Raw genomic sequence first — 11,720 nt, 5'->3', positions numbered from 1 at the left:
AGCATTGCAGGATGTGGGTATTGCAGCCAAATGATCAGAGTCATCATGGTTGACGCATTTCCGCAGGGTAGTATGATCAAGCCAGCAGAGCTGTTGCCTGTGCTGTATCTCTTGTGAAGACAGAGGACTACAGTCTGAAGTGTTGTCAAAACGGCAACTTTAACAAGAAGTCCTTATGGCACCTTAGAGACTAACAAATTTATCTGGCCATAAGCTTTCATGGGTTAAAACCCACTTCATCAGATGCATGGAGTGAAAAATACAGTAAGCAGTATAAATAATACAGCACATGAAAAGATGGGAGTTGCCTTACCAAGTGGGGGGTCAGTGCTAACGAGGCCAATTCAATTAACTTCCACCTTAATTAATTCCTTCCTTGGTATCCTGCTGTTAATTGATTTGTCTCTTTAGACTGACCTCACACATGGTAAGACAACTTCCATCTTTTCATGTATTTATACTTGCTCCTGTATTTTCCGCTCCATACATTTGATGAAGTGGGTTCTAGCCCACGAAAGCTTATGCCCAAATAAATTTGTTAGTCTCTAAGGTGCCACAAGGACGTCTTGTTGTTTTTGCTGATCTTTGAAAGTGACTTTGTAATTTGGATACACAGTAGCATACATTTTTCCATGAAGTTGTCCTTCTCCAGAAACAAAGGTGAAAATAAAGTTAATGCAAACATGCACTGATATATTGCTGTGTTTCAAAGTGATAGAGAACAATGTTGACCTCATTATTAAAACTACAATACATGTAGTCAGGTGCTTGATAATTCAGGATGCATAACAGACCAAAAATATCTGCTCGCTGTCTGTGAATGGAAAAACATCATTTTAATCAGAATGACCTTTATTTTTAGATTGAGAACCAAACCAGCAAAACAAGAACCAACAAGAACGAAGTCTCTATGTGAGAGCACAAACCAGGACTTTTCAGACAGTCTGAACTCTGACAACAAAGTGGTTGCTAAACTGTGCATCCAGGGAGAGAACTTAGAAACATAAAGGTGCAGTACGGAGGAAAGAGAAGAGTATCACAGTTTCATGACTACATATGAATCACATACAGTGAACAAGTGTAGAACTTAACAGTCACCATTCCATGCAGTAACCATAATATCTTCCTAAGCATGGAATAGGAGATACAGCAGTATCACAATGTCTGTGAAGTGGAAAATTCTCTGGGTTTTTTTTTTTAATGTGCACACACTTTTTCTCTCCCTCACCTTGTTTTTTATGCCTCATTACTGCCCCCTCCCACACTATTAACCTAGAGAGGTCAGAAAATAAGTGATCAGAAAGGTTCCCAACTGCGTTCAGGAAGAGATCATTCAGATTTTCTGAATTTACTAGAAAGCAGATTTTTTGACCTGAAATGCATGCCTACAAGTACAAATGTCCCTGACAGTGAAATGTGTGTAGGGGAGGCCGAGGAATAGTAAAATCAATGTGAAATGCAGGCACAAGTCCCAGTGGCAGCAAGTCTCAGAGCCTGGGTCAACTATTTCTTGAGGGACTGAGTTAGGTGCCTGCCTTGCTTCCTCACAAAATAGCCAGAGGAGATGGTGCTGCCCCCCATCTTATAACTTTTATCCCAGTGGTTAGAGCACTCGCCTGAGATGTAGATTCACTTCCTCTGCTCTGCCAGAAGGGGAGAAAGGATTTGAAGAGGGGTCTCCCACCTCTTCAGAGGGCGCTCTAACCACTGAGCTATAGAATATTCTAATGTGATGCTCCCTTAGCTGTTCTACTGTGGATAAATAACAGAAGAATGATCGGAGCAGGAGGACTGGACCCTAGGTGTCCCAGCTAGGTGCCCCAACCACTGGTCTACATAATCATTCTCATTCTCTCTCTCTGGCCCAATGACTATTTAAGGAATTGAACCTAGCTCTCCCATATCCCAGATGAGTGCTCTAACCACAGGACTAAAAGTTATAAGGTGGGTGGTAGCAGCTCGTCCTCCTCTTCCAGCAGCCACATTTTGAACTGGATCTGAGCTGGTAGGCAACCTCTGAACTTGATTTCCGGATCAGGCCCCACATGCTACTTAGGCTTCTGAACACCTGTCCTCCCTGCTTCATGAATTGTTCTGGGGCTTAAGCTGGAGATAGCTGACTGGATGCCTAGAGCCTAGTGACCATGTGCATGCCCACAGGCAGAAACTTAGGTGCAGAGTGAGATTAGGTGCCTACAATGTTCGGCAGGAGTTTTGTGGATCACCGTGGAGCCTAGAACTGGGACTTAGGCATTCCTTTGTGATTGGAGCCAGGGTAACTGCAAGAAATTTAAACTTGAATACTGAGGTGAGAGAGGAATATGCAAGATAACCCCTTTTCTCTCCCTCTTTTATTTATTTATTTATTTATTTGTGCAGCAGGTTTTCTGTCCATGTTTTGGAACATTGAAGGCAGCCTTACTGTTATGCAGCATGAAGGGAACCGCCCCAGCCCCCAAAATTAGAATTGAGGTATTTTGGTAGTGCTTGTATCTAAGAAAATATAACATGTTCCTGAAGTGATGCAATTTTTAAGTTGAATAATGCAATTTAAGATTCACCAGATGAATATTTTTCTGTTCTTTAGATAATACATAGCAAAGACCCTCCTAACATCTGCCTCTGTCATTTGAATTCTGCATCTACAATTGGTCAGTTTTCTGAAAGAAGGAAAAAAGCAAGAACATGCCTGTTATTCTCCATTATGTGGTCATTTATAGAGAGTATATATCCACAGGAAACCTACATTGTTAAAAATAATGTTCTTTGCAAGGATGACAAACTGGTTATACATGAAAAGAAATTTAAAGTATTTCATGGGTCAGGTGATCATATTCCTATTGTAGGTTATACTGCAAAACTCAATTACCTGAAGCACAGTGAATGAGGTTTCTTTGCCAGTGTACTTCGGTTATGTGAGCTTGCCTATCTTCTGCACTATTACAATTTCCTTTTCTTAAGTAAATCAAATATATAGAACAGAAATTTCTCTTAAACAATTTTTAAAACAAATTAACATCTTCCTGACTGAGAAAAAGCTACAGCTCCATTGTATTACCTTCCACTATAGTAATATTTAAATACATGTATGAATATTCAGTTCCATCTGTGAAGATGAAATATACAGATCCTGCTAATCCTGGGTGGTGAATTATTTTATGCATATTGAACAGATACACAGCAATCCTTTATTTGCATGTAGAACACATCAGTAGCTTGAACTCTACTGAAAAGCAATCAGCCATCTTCACCCATTATGTTCATTTTATCCTTTGTGACAAGAGGGACTGCAAACAAATATTCAGCACCAAATTATTCAGTTAAAATGTTTTAGACATTACATTAATTGTATTTTTAAAATTACTTTGAGATAAAAATTAAATATGGCTGTGTTGCAAATTCAGTACTGTAATTAAAAATGGTTAGTTCAATGGTTACCATTGTCTCCTACAACAGACAAAGGATGGGGCACCAGGGTAGGAATCAGTTTTGTTTCCAGTTCTGCCATTATCTTCATGCATGGCCTAAGGCAAGTCACTTTAACCTTCATGCCTCAGTTTCCCTATCTGTGAAATAGGAATGATGATGCTTATTCACCTTTATAAAAGTGATTTGAGACATGCAGATGGGGAAAAAAATCAATAGTGCTAGATCCATAAAGGGATTTAGGCATTGTTTTCACTAACAAGGTCAGCTCCCAGACTGCTGCGCTGGGCATCACAAAATGGGGAAGAGATGGCCAGCCCTCTGTGGAGATAGAGGTGGTTAGGGACTATTTAGAAAAGCTGGACGTGCACAAGTCCATGGGGCCGGACGAGTTGCATCCGAGAGTGCTGAAGGAATTGGCGGCTGTGATTGCAGAGCCATTGGCCATTATCTTTGAAAACTCGTGGCGAACGGGGGAAGTCCCGGATGACTGGAAAAAGACTAATGTAGTGCCAATCTTTAAAAAAGGGAAGAAGGAGGATCCTGGGAACTACAGGCCAGTCAGCCTCACCTCAGTCCCTGGAAAAAATCATGGAGCAGGTCCTCAAAGAATCAATCCTGAAGCACTTACATGAGAGGAAAGTGATCAGGAACAGTCAGCATGGATTCACCAAGGGAAGGTCATGCCTGACTAATCTAATCGCCTTTTATGATGAGATTACTGGTTCTGTGGATGAAGGGAAAGCAGTGGATGTATTGTTTCTTGACTTTAGCAAAGCTTTTGACACGGTCTCCCACAGTATTCTTGTCAGCAAGTTAAGGAAGTATGGGCTGGATGAATGCACTATAAGGTGGGTAGAAAGCTGGCTAGATTGTCGGGCTCAACGGGTAGTGATCAATTGCTCCATGTCTAGTTGGCAGCCGGTGTCAAGTGGAGTGCCCCAGGGGTCGGTCCTGGGGCCGGTTTTGTTCAATATCTTCATAAATGATCTGGAGGATGGTGTGGATTGCACTCTCAGCAAATTTGCGGATGATACTAAACCGGGAGGAGTGGTAGATACGCTGGAGGGGAGGGATAGGATACAGAAGGACCTAGACAAATTGGAGGATTGGGCCAAAAGAAATCTGATGAGGTTCAATAAGGATAAGTGCAGGGTCCTGCACTTAGGATGGAAGAATCCAATGCACCGCTACAGCCTAGGGACCGAATGGCTAGGCAGCAGTTCTGCGGAAAAGGACCTAGGGGTGACAGTGGACGAGAAGCTGGATATGAGTCAGCAGTGTGCCCTTGTTGCCAAGAAGGCCAATGGCATTTTGGGATGTATAAGTAGGGGCATAGCGAGCAGATCGAGGGACGTGATCGTTCCCCTCTATTCGACACTGGTGAGGCCTCATCTGGAGTACTGTGTCCAGTTTTGGGCCCCACACTACAAGAAGGATGTGGATAAATTGGAGAGAGTCCAGCGAAGGGCAACAAAAATGATTAGGGGTCTAGAGCACATGACTTATGAGGAGAGGCTGAGGGAGCTGGGATTGTTTAGTCTGCAGAAGAGAAGAATGAGGGGAGATTTGATAGCTGCTTTCAACTACCTGAAAGGGGGTTCCAAAGAGGATGGCTCTAGACTGTTCTCAATGGTAGCAGATGACAGAACGAGGAGTAATGGTCTCAAGTTGCAATGGGGGAGGTTTAGATTGGATATTAGGAAAAACTTTTTCACTAAGAGGGTGGTGAAACACTGGAATGCGTTACCTAGGGAGGTGGTAGAATCTCCTTCCTTAGAGGTTTTTAAGGTCAGGCTTGACAAAGCCCTGGCTGGGATGATTTAACTGGGAATTGGTCCTGCTTCGAGCAGGGGGTTGGACTAGATGACCTTCTGGGGTCCCTTCCAACCCTGATATTCTATGATTCTATGATTTAACTGCCACTTTAGGTGCCTATGTTGAAAATTCAGATCCTCAAAACTTCCACTCAGTTGCTGCCTAACACTGTGGGCACCTAAATTCTCCAGGCACCTAAGTTTCCATTCATGAAGTCCCCAGGTGCCTAAAAATCTGCCAGAGAGCACATGCATCACCGCCTAAGTCTTGACAGCTGGCACCTATCTTACATCTAAGCTGCAGTAGGGTCCTCAAACTAGGAGTTCCCCTGCCTATGTTGTCTGCGGGACCTGATCCGATAGGCATTCTCAGGCTGCGTCTACACTACAGATGCTACATATATGGTGCTGCAAATGTGCTGCTGTAGCGTAGACACTTGCCACGTTGACAGAAGGGGTTATTCCATCACTGTAGTTACTCCACCCCTCTGAGAGGTGGTAACTAGGTCAAGGAGGAATTCTTCCATCAATTTAGTGGTGTCTGCACTGGGGCTTAGCTTGGCTTAACTACATCTCTCAGGATATGAATTTTTCACACACATCCCCTCCACCCCTGAGCCATTTAGCTAGGTCAACTTAAGATTTACTGTAGAACAGGCCTCAGAGATTGCCTAACAACACATTGGGCCCCACCCAAAACACAGCTGATGCTGCCCTCCCCCCTTTATAACCATTTCCCCAGTGGTTAGAGGGTCTCACCCAAGTAGCAGGAGACCTGGGTTCAAATTCTCTGTGACACTTTGTACCTCAAAGTAGCACCCTGGAAGCCCCATGGGGATATGATGATATGTTTTGTCCAAAATATGCCTTGTGTGGTATCATTTTAAAAGTCTTGATCTGTTGAACATTAATATCCTGTTAGATTGTATGTGCTATCATTCTATGTGAAGTTTTTCTATGTGTGTTGTCACCGTGCCTCTGTGGGTCACAACTGAGAATACCAAATTCAGGACAAACTGCTGAGAAATAGGGCAGACACACCCCAATCTTATACAGTCACCAGTCCTAGCTAATATTCCTCCTCTTAACATCTGGCATCTAAATGCAACTGATCACCAGGGTACAGCAAATGCCACACTTGCCACTGGATATATAGGTTGTACCCTGCCACATACTGCATATTAGAAATCCTGTCTGGACAGTGCTGCACACTTTGCATCCAGCTGACAACATCAGCTCGCTGGGGTGAGCAGACTGGGAGAGCGCCGCTGCCTCTCCCAGGAACTTTCTGGTTTTGGGCTTCCATGCCGCCTCCGGAGCCAGCTTAACAGCTTCAGGTGTGGAGTGGTTCATTGTGCTAAAACTAGCCAGGCCTGGGGCATCCAGGACTGCCCCCTGTGCAGCTGTGAAGGATGCTGCATACATGCTGGATGATCATTCTTTTCTTGGTGGTGTCTCTGGAGTTCTTCTCAAGCTATACTCTGCTGACACAGAGGCCAGCGGCTAGCTTGAGTGTAGTTAGCTGTTCTCCACCCCACCGCAAACCTAGCCTTGTTTGTCTTGCCCATCTGCAGTCAATGTGTATGATGACTAAGTCCCCTTTGTGGATCTAGCCCAAGACTATATGCAAACGCAAATTCAGTGCATTGTTACAGAATGGAAGTGCTGCATAGGCAGCATAGCTGTGCCCTGGGCTCATAGAATGCTATAATGCCTTGCTGTGAAACATTTTCTCTAACGATGAACCCGCGTGTGGCATGGAGACGCTTCAAAGAGAACTAAATCTAGCTGTCACCTGCCAGATCAAGTTAGGCTGATGTTTGGTGAGGGAGAAAGCAGAAAGTAAGGGGGCCCCAGAAAGGGTTTCTCTTGTAGTTTAATGTGCTTTGTCTATCAAAAGTTATTTATTTTTCCTCTCTACCATTAGGTGGCAGTAAACACTCAATTCCCTTTGTTGATGCTCCATATAAACAGCAACTGCTCCTACACACAACCAAAATTGAACAGTTTCATAAGGTTGAGAGGTTTGGGGTGATGGGACGCAAGCATTTATGTAGAGATATTGTACACACTGTCCCCACTCATTTCGGGCTAGATTGTGAAAATTGCAAAGCCCACAGAAAGGTGCAGTGCTCCAGAATGAGCACCAAAAGGCATTTTGCCTCCTTGAGCTCCTGGGGAAAACAGACTGATCATTTACTGGAGTCTGTAGTAGGGTACCGCTTACTTACGAGTCTGTAGTAGGGTACCGCTTACTTACCTCCACACTGCATCGCTGTCCAGAGCTGTTGCGCAGTGTGTACAAGGTGGGGTTGAGTGTATGGGGTCAAGTTCTCACCTCCTCCAAGTCCTTTTGGAGTACTTGTACCCCCTCGGGAACAGTCCCTGCTCTTCCTTGACTGCCCCCAGTGAGCTCTCCCATGTAAGGATCGGATAGATTTTAATATTTCCATACTATTGCTTGAAACACACTTTTGTCCAATTTCTGAAGGTCTGCTACAAGTGATTAGAAATGCATGATAATTGTGTTCTTAATAGATTGGGAAGCTTCTTACCTCACCCCTGCTAGATTGTCTGAGGGAGATAGGAATTTCTCTGCACCTACTAACATAGTTTTGGAGTGCCTTCCTGTTAGCAGGAAGCTTTCTTCAGATACCACAGGATATCCTCACCGATACTCACCTTACTATTAATTAATTTACCCCACCTTTGTAAAGTATTGCAGGATCTACAAATGAAAGAGCACTGGCTGTGTTAAAGGCATTATATTAGCCACATTTCAGATGAAGTAACTAAGGCGCAAAGAGGTTGAATGACTTGGCACAGTGTGGGGTAGAGAAAGAACTATTATTAAGTGAGTTGGGCATTGACTGTGGCACCAAGGAACCTGGAGACATGCCTGGCCCTTGTTCTGGCTGCTTTGGGTGGCAACGGGACTGTTGCTCTACAGGGGCAGATAAGAATTTTCCAATTATAGGGAATCCTTGGGTGGATTAATACTGGGGTAGCAGCTCCGCACCACCTGCCGAAACCACCCCAGGAGTTTAGCACACAACACTGTGGCCAAGCCTCAACTGGCACAACTTAACATGCTAAGGAGTGCCCTTCAGCACTAGGGGAGCAGAAAAGGGATCTTCGAGTCACCTTTACCACCAGCCGCACTGAGGATGAGCTCAGCGCAGTTGAGGATTTAGCTCCTGAGGTCTTATTGTGTGTTTGACACTTTCCTAAGATTTTTTAAATGCTGACCGCCAGAACTGGTAGTGAAGGTAAGCTGTGTTATGCATCTATGCTTGGCTAACTTGGCTACGTGGTGAGCGTTTGGAGCTTGTTGGATGTTACAGGGTTTTTAGGATCCCTTATTATAGTTACAAATAGACTTTAAAGGATTAATTTTTTATGGGTAAAGGTACAGATTTTATCATACACACACAAACCAATGAAAACACATTTCTATCAATAAAAATTGAAATTTACAGAACAGGAAAGTAAGAGAAATGCTGCCTGAGAACGTATTAGAGTTTGATTTAAGCAAGGGTATTTGTATATTTTGATATGTTATTGTGATGCTCTCTCTGACAATTTGTGTTTTAACTGTTATAAAGCTTTCACTTTTTGAATCTCAACGTCTGCCATCAATAAGTAATTATTGTCTGGACATTCTCTGCTCCCCTAAAGTTTTCTGCTACTGTGAAAATTTAAAATCTATAAAAATCAGAAAAAATGCTTAAAAATAAAAACAGATATTGTCAACTGAAATTATAAACAAACAAACAAAATAAAAACCAGGCAGCAAATTCTGCTAAGCCTAGTTAGGAAGCTGCCCATGTTAATGTAATAATCTGGTGATCCTCCATTCCATTTAAAAAAAAGATGATATCTTAGTTTAACTATACAGAGGAAGTCTGATGGGCTCTCCGCAGGTACGCCCTGAAACTGGGGTACCACTGAGCCCCCGACCCACCAGCCTGGGCTCCCTCTCACACTGTAATGCTGTGACAAGCTACAGAGCCCTCTAGCTTGCACATTTACCAGCATACATACAGGTAGGGACACACCCAACTGCAGTTACAAGCAGGCTCTCTGACCAGCCCCTGCATGGAAAAGCTACTCACAGTTCCTCAGGCACGCACCTCCTCTGGAGTATAAACCCAAAATTATACCATCTTACGCTGCACAGAGAACTGTATAGTGTAAGCTCATAAAATTTGCCCCCTCCCTCAATGTGGGGAGGAATATGCAACAGCCTTTTGCCCCTGAGTTATGATTCCCACACACTGGTTTAGATAAAGCAAAACCAAGTTTATTAACTACAAAAGATAGATTTTAAGTGATTATAAGTGATAGCAAACAGATCAAAGCTGATTACCTACAACATAAACAAAAAATGCAAACTAAACTTAATATACGACATGGATCGGATATGAATAGCAGATTCTCACCCTAAGAGATGATACAAGCAGACTGCAAATTCTTAAGGGGCAAGCTGCACTTGCTTTACAGCTTGGAATCCCCAGGTATTCTATTCACAGGCTAAAAATCCTTTTCGCCTGAGTCCAGCACTTCCCCAAGTTCAGTCTTTGTTCCTCACTGTGAAGAATATGGGTTGCAGTGTCACAATAAGCAGGTAACAACTCCAAAAACCATAGAAAAAAATACCTTCATTTCAAAAGCCAGGAAAGGTTGCTAAGTGACAACAACGTATTTGCCTATCACAATTTATTATAACCTAAATGCTTGAAAGTCAGGAGAGAGATAGTCCATTATGCATAATTTTTCTTATAAATTTACGTACATGTTTAATATTGTACAATATATTTTTCTTGAGTATTTATACTATTTTAATTGTCAGAATGGTCCAGTATGTCATTAGGGACAGTCTTTAATATGATATCCCCTTTTAAAAGTTATTTATTTTAGTAATATAGACCTCCAAAAAGATCCACATACAGGAATCCATACATCTGCTTAAAACGATATGCTGGATTAGGGCCTTCGCTGCCCTATATGTATATTTTCTTTTTTATGCAGCGCAACCTTCTTTAGGTGCAATTCAGGGTATGTGATGAGAGAGAGAGCAGACCATTGCTATTGGTACCCATTTACTCTGCAGTGCAGTAATTATTTCCTAACCTTGTAGACAGAACTCTACAGCCACTTGGCACTTCCCCATATCACATTTTCAGATCCAAAAGAACAGTTTGGGATTTTGAGATAATTCAAGCAATCAGATGAGCTAATGTACATGGCATGCATCCTCTAGAAATGTCATGCAAGTCCCATTCAATCTTAACACCAGTAAAAAAAAATCCATATGCCTATGTTTTAATCAATTTTTAGCTCTTAACAGCAGGTTATGATTGTGGTGCAAGACACTTTCTCGGGATTAATAAGTGACTTGTGTTGATGGCTCAAGGGGTAGGCCATTAACTGCATCTTTATGGTCATTAATCCCCATAAAGTGTTCTGCACCTGGATCATTACTACATAATTAAACAATCAATATTACCTTTTGATTCACATACCTGATGAAAAATTCTGCAACTTTATCTTGGCTACAGCTATGCTCAGTTCTTCTAATTTACAGTGGAAGGGAAATCAACAGCATGAGCAAATAATAGCCACTTTAAATCTGCTGGCTCCTATAATTTTCACTTATTTTATAAAATGGCAATCAAAGGTTGTCTAAATACCATTTAGAACCATTAATATTCTTCTGACTATAAAGGAATGTTAAATAGAACAGATGCACACTGGAAATAATCTCTCAGTCTGAAAATTCATATAATGCTCTTGTCAGTTTAAGTTTATTTGTTTTGATTCAAACAATAAACCACCTATACAAGACCTCTGGGGCCCAAATCCTCAAAGATATTTAGGTGCTTAACTCCCATTTATTTCAGTGGGATTATGTCAATGGTGGGCAACCTGCAGCCCATCAGGGTAATCAGCTAGCGGGCCATGAGACTTGTTTACATTGACTGTCCACAGGCACAGCCGCCTGCAGCTCCCAGTGGCCATGGTTTGTGGTTCCCAGCCAATGGGAGCTGCGGGAAGCGACGGCCAGCACGTCCCTGAGGCTCGCGCCGTTTCCCACGGTTCCACTGGCTGGGAACAGTGAATCGTGGCCACTGGGAGCTGCGGGCAGCCGTACCTGCGGATGGTCAATGTAAACACTGTCTCGCGGCCTGCCAGCAGATTACCCTGATGGGTTGCATGCTGCCTGCGGGCCTCAGGTTGCCCACTACTGGATTAGGTGCTTAAATACCTTTGAGGATCTGGGCCTGAGTGCCCTAAAATGTATTAAAACAATCAGACAGGAACTCTGCCTGCCAGCCATCCATCTACAAAGAAAACTTCTTTCTATCCCTCTATCATTCTGGGAACATACCCTCAACTCTTTCAAACAGATGTTAAAGTCATCTATTTCATTTTTCTTTTCTCTCTTATTTTGCTCCAGTACAGACTACTTTGGCT

The sequence above is a fragment of the Chelonia mydas genome, chromosome 1, assembly GCF_015237465.2.
Source record: "Chelonia mydas isolate rCheMyd1 chromosome 1, rCheMyd1.pri.v2, whole genome shotgun sequence".
Classification (NCBI taxonomy): Eukaryota; Metazoa; Chordata; order Testudines; family Cheloniidae; genus Chelonia; species Chelonia mydas.
This window is presented reverse-complemented; position numbering follows the sequence as displayed.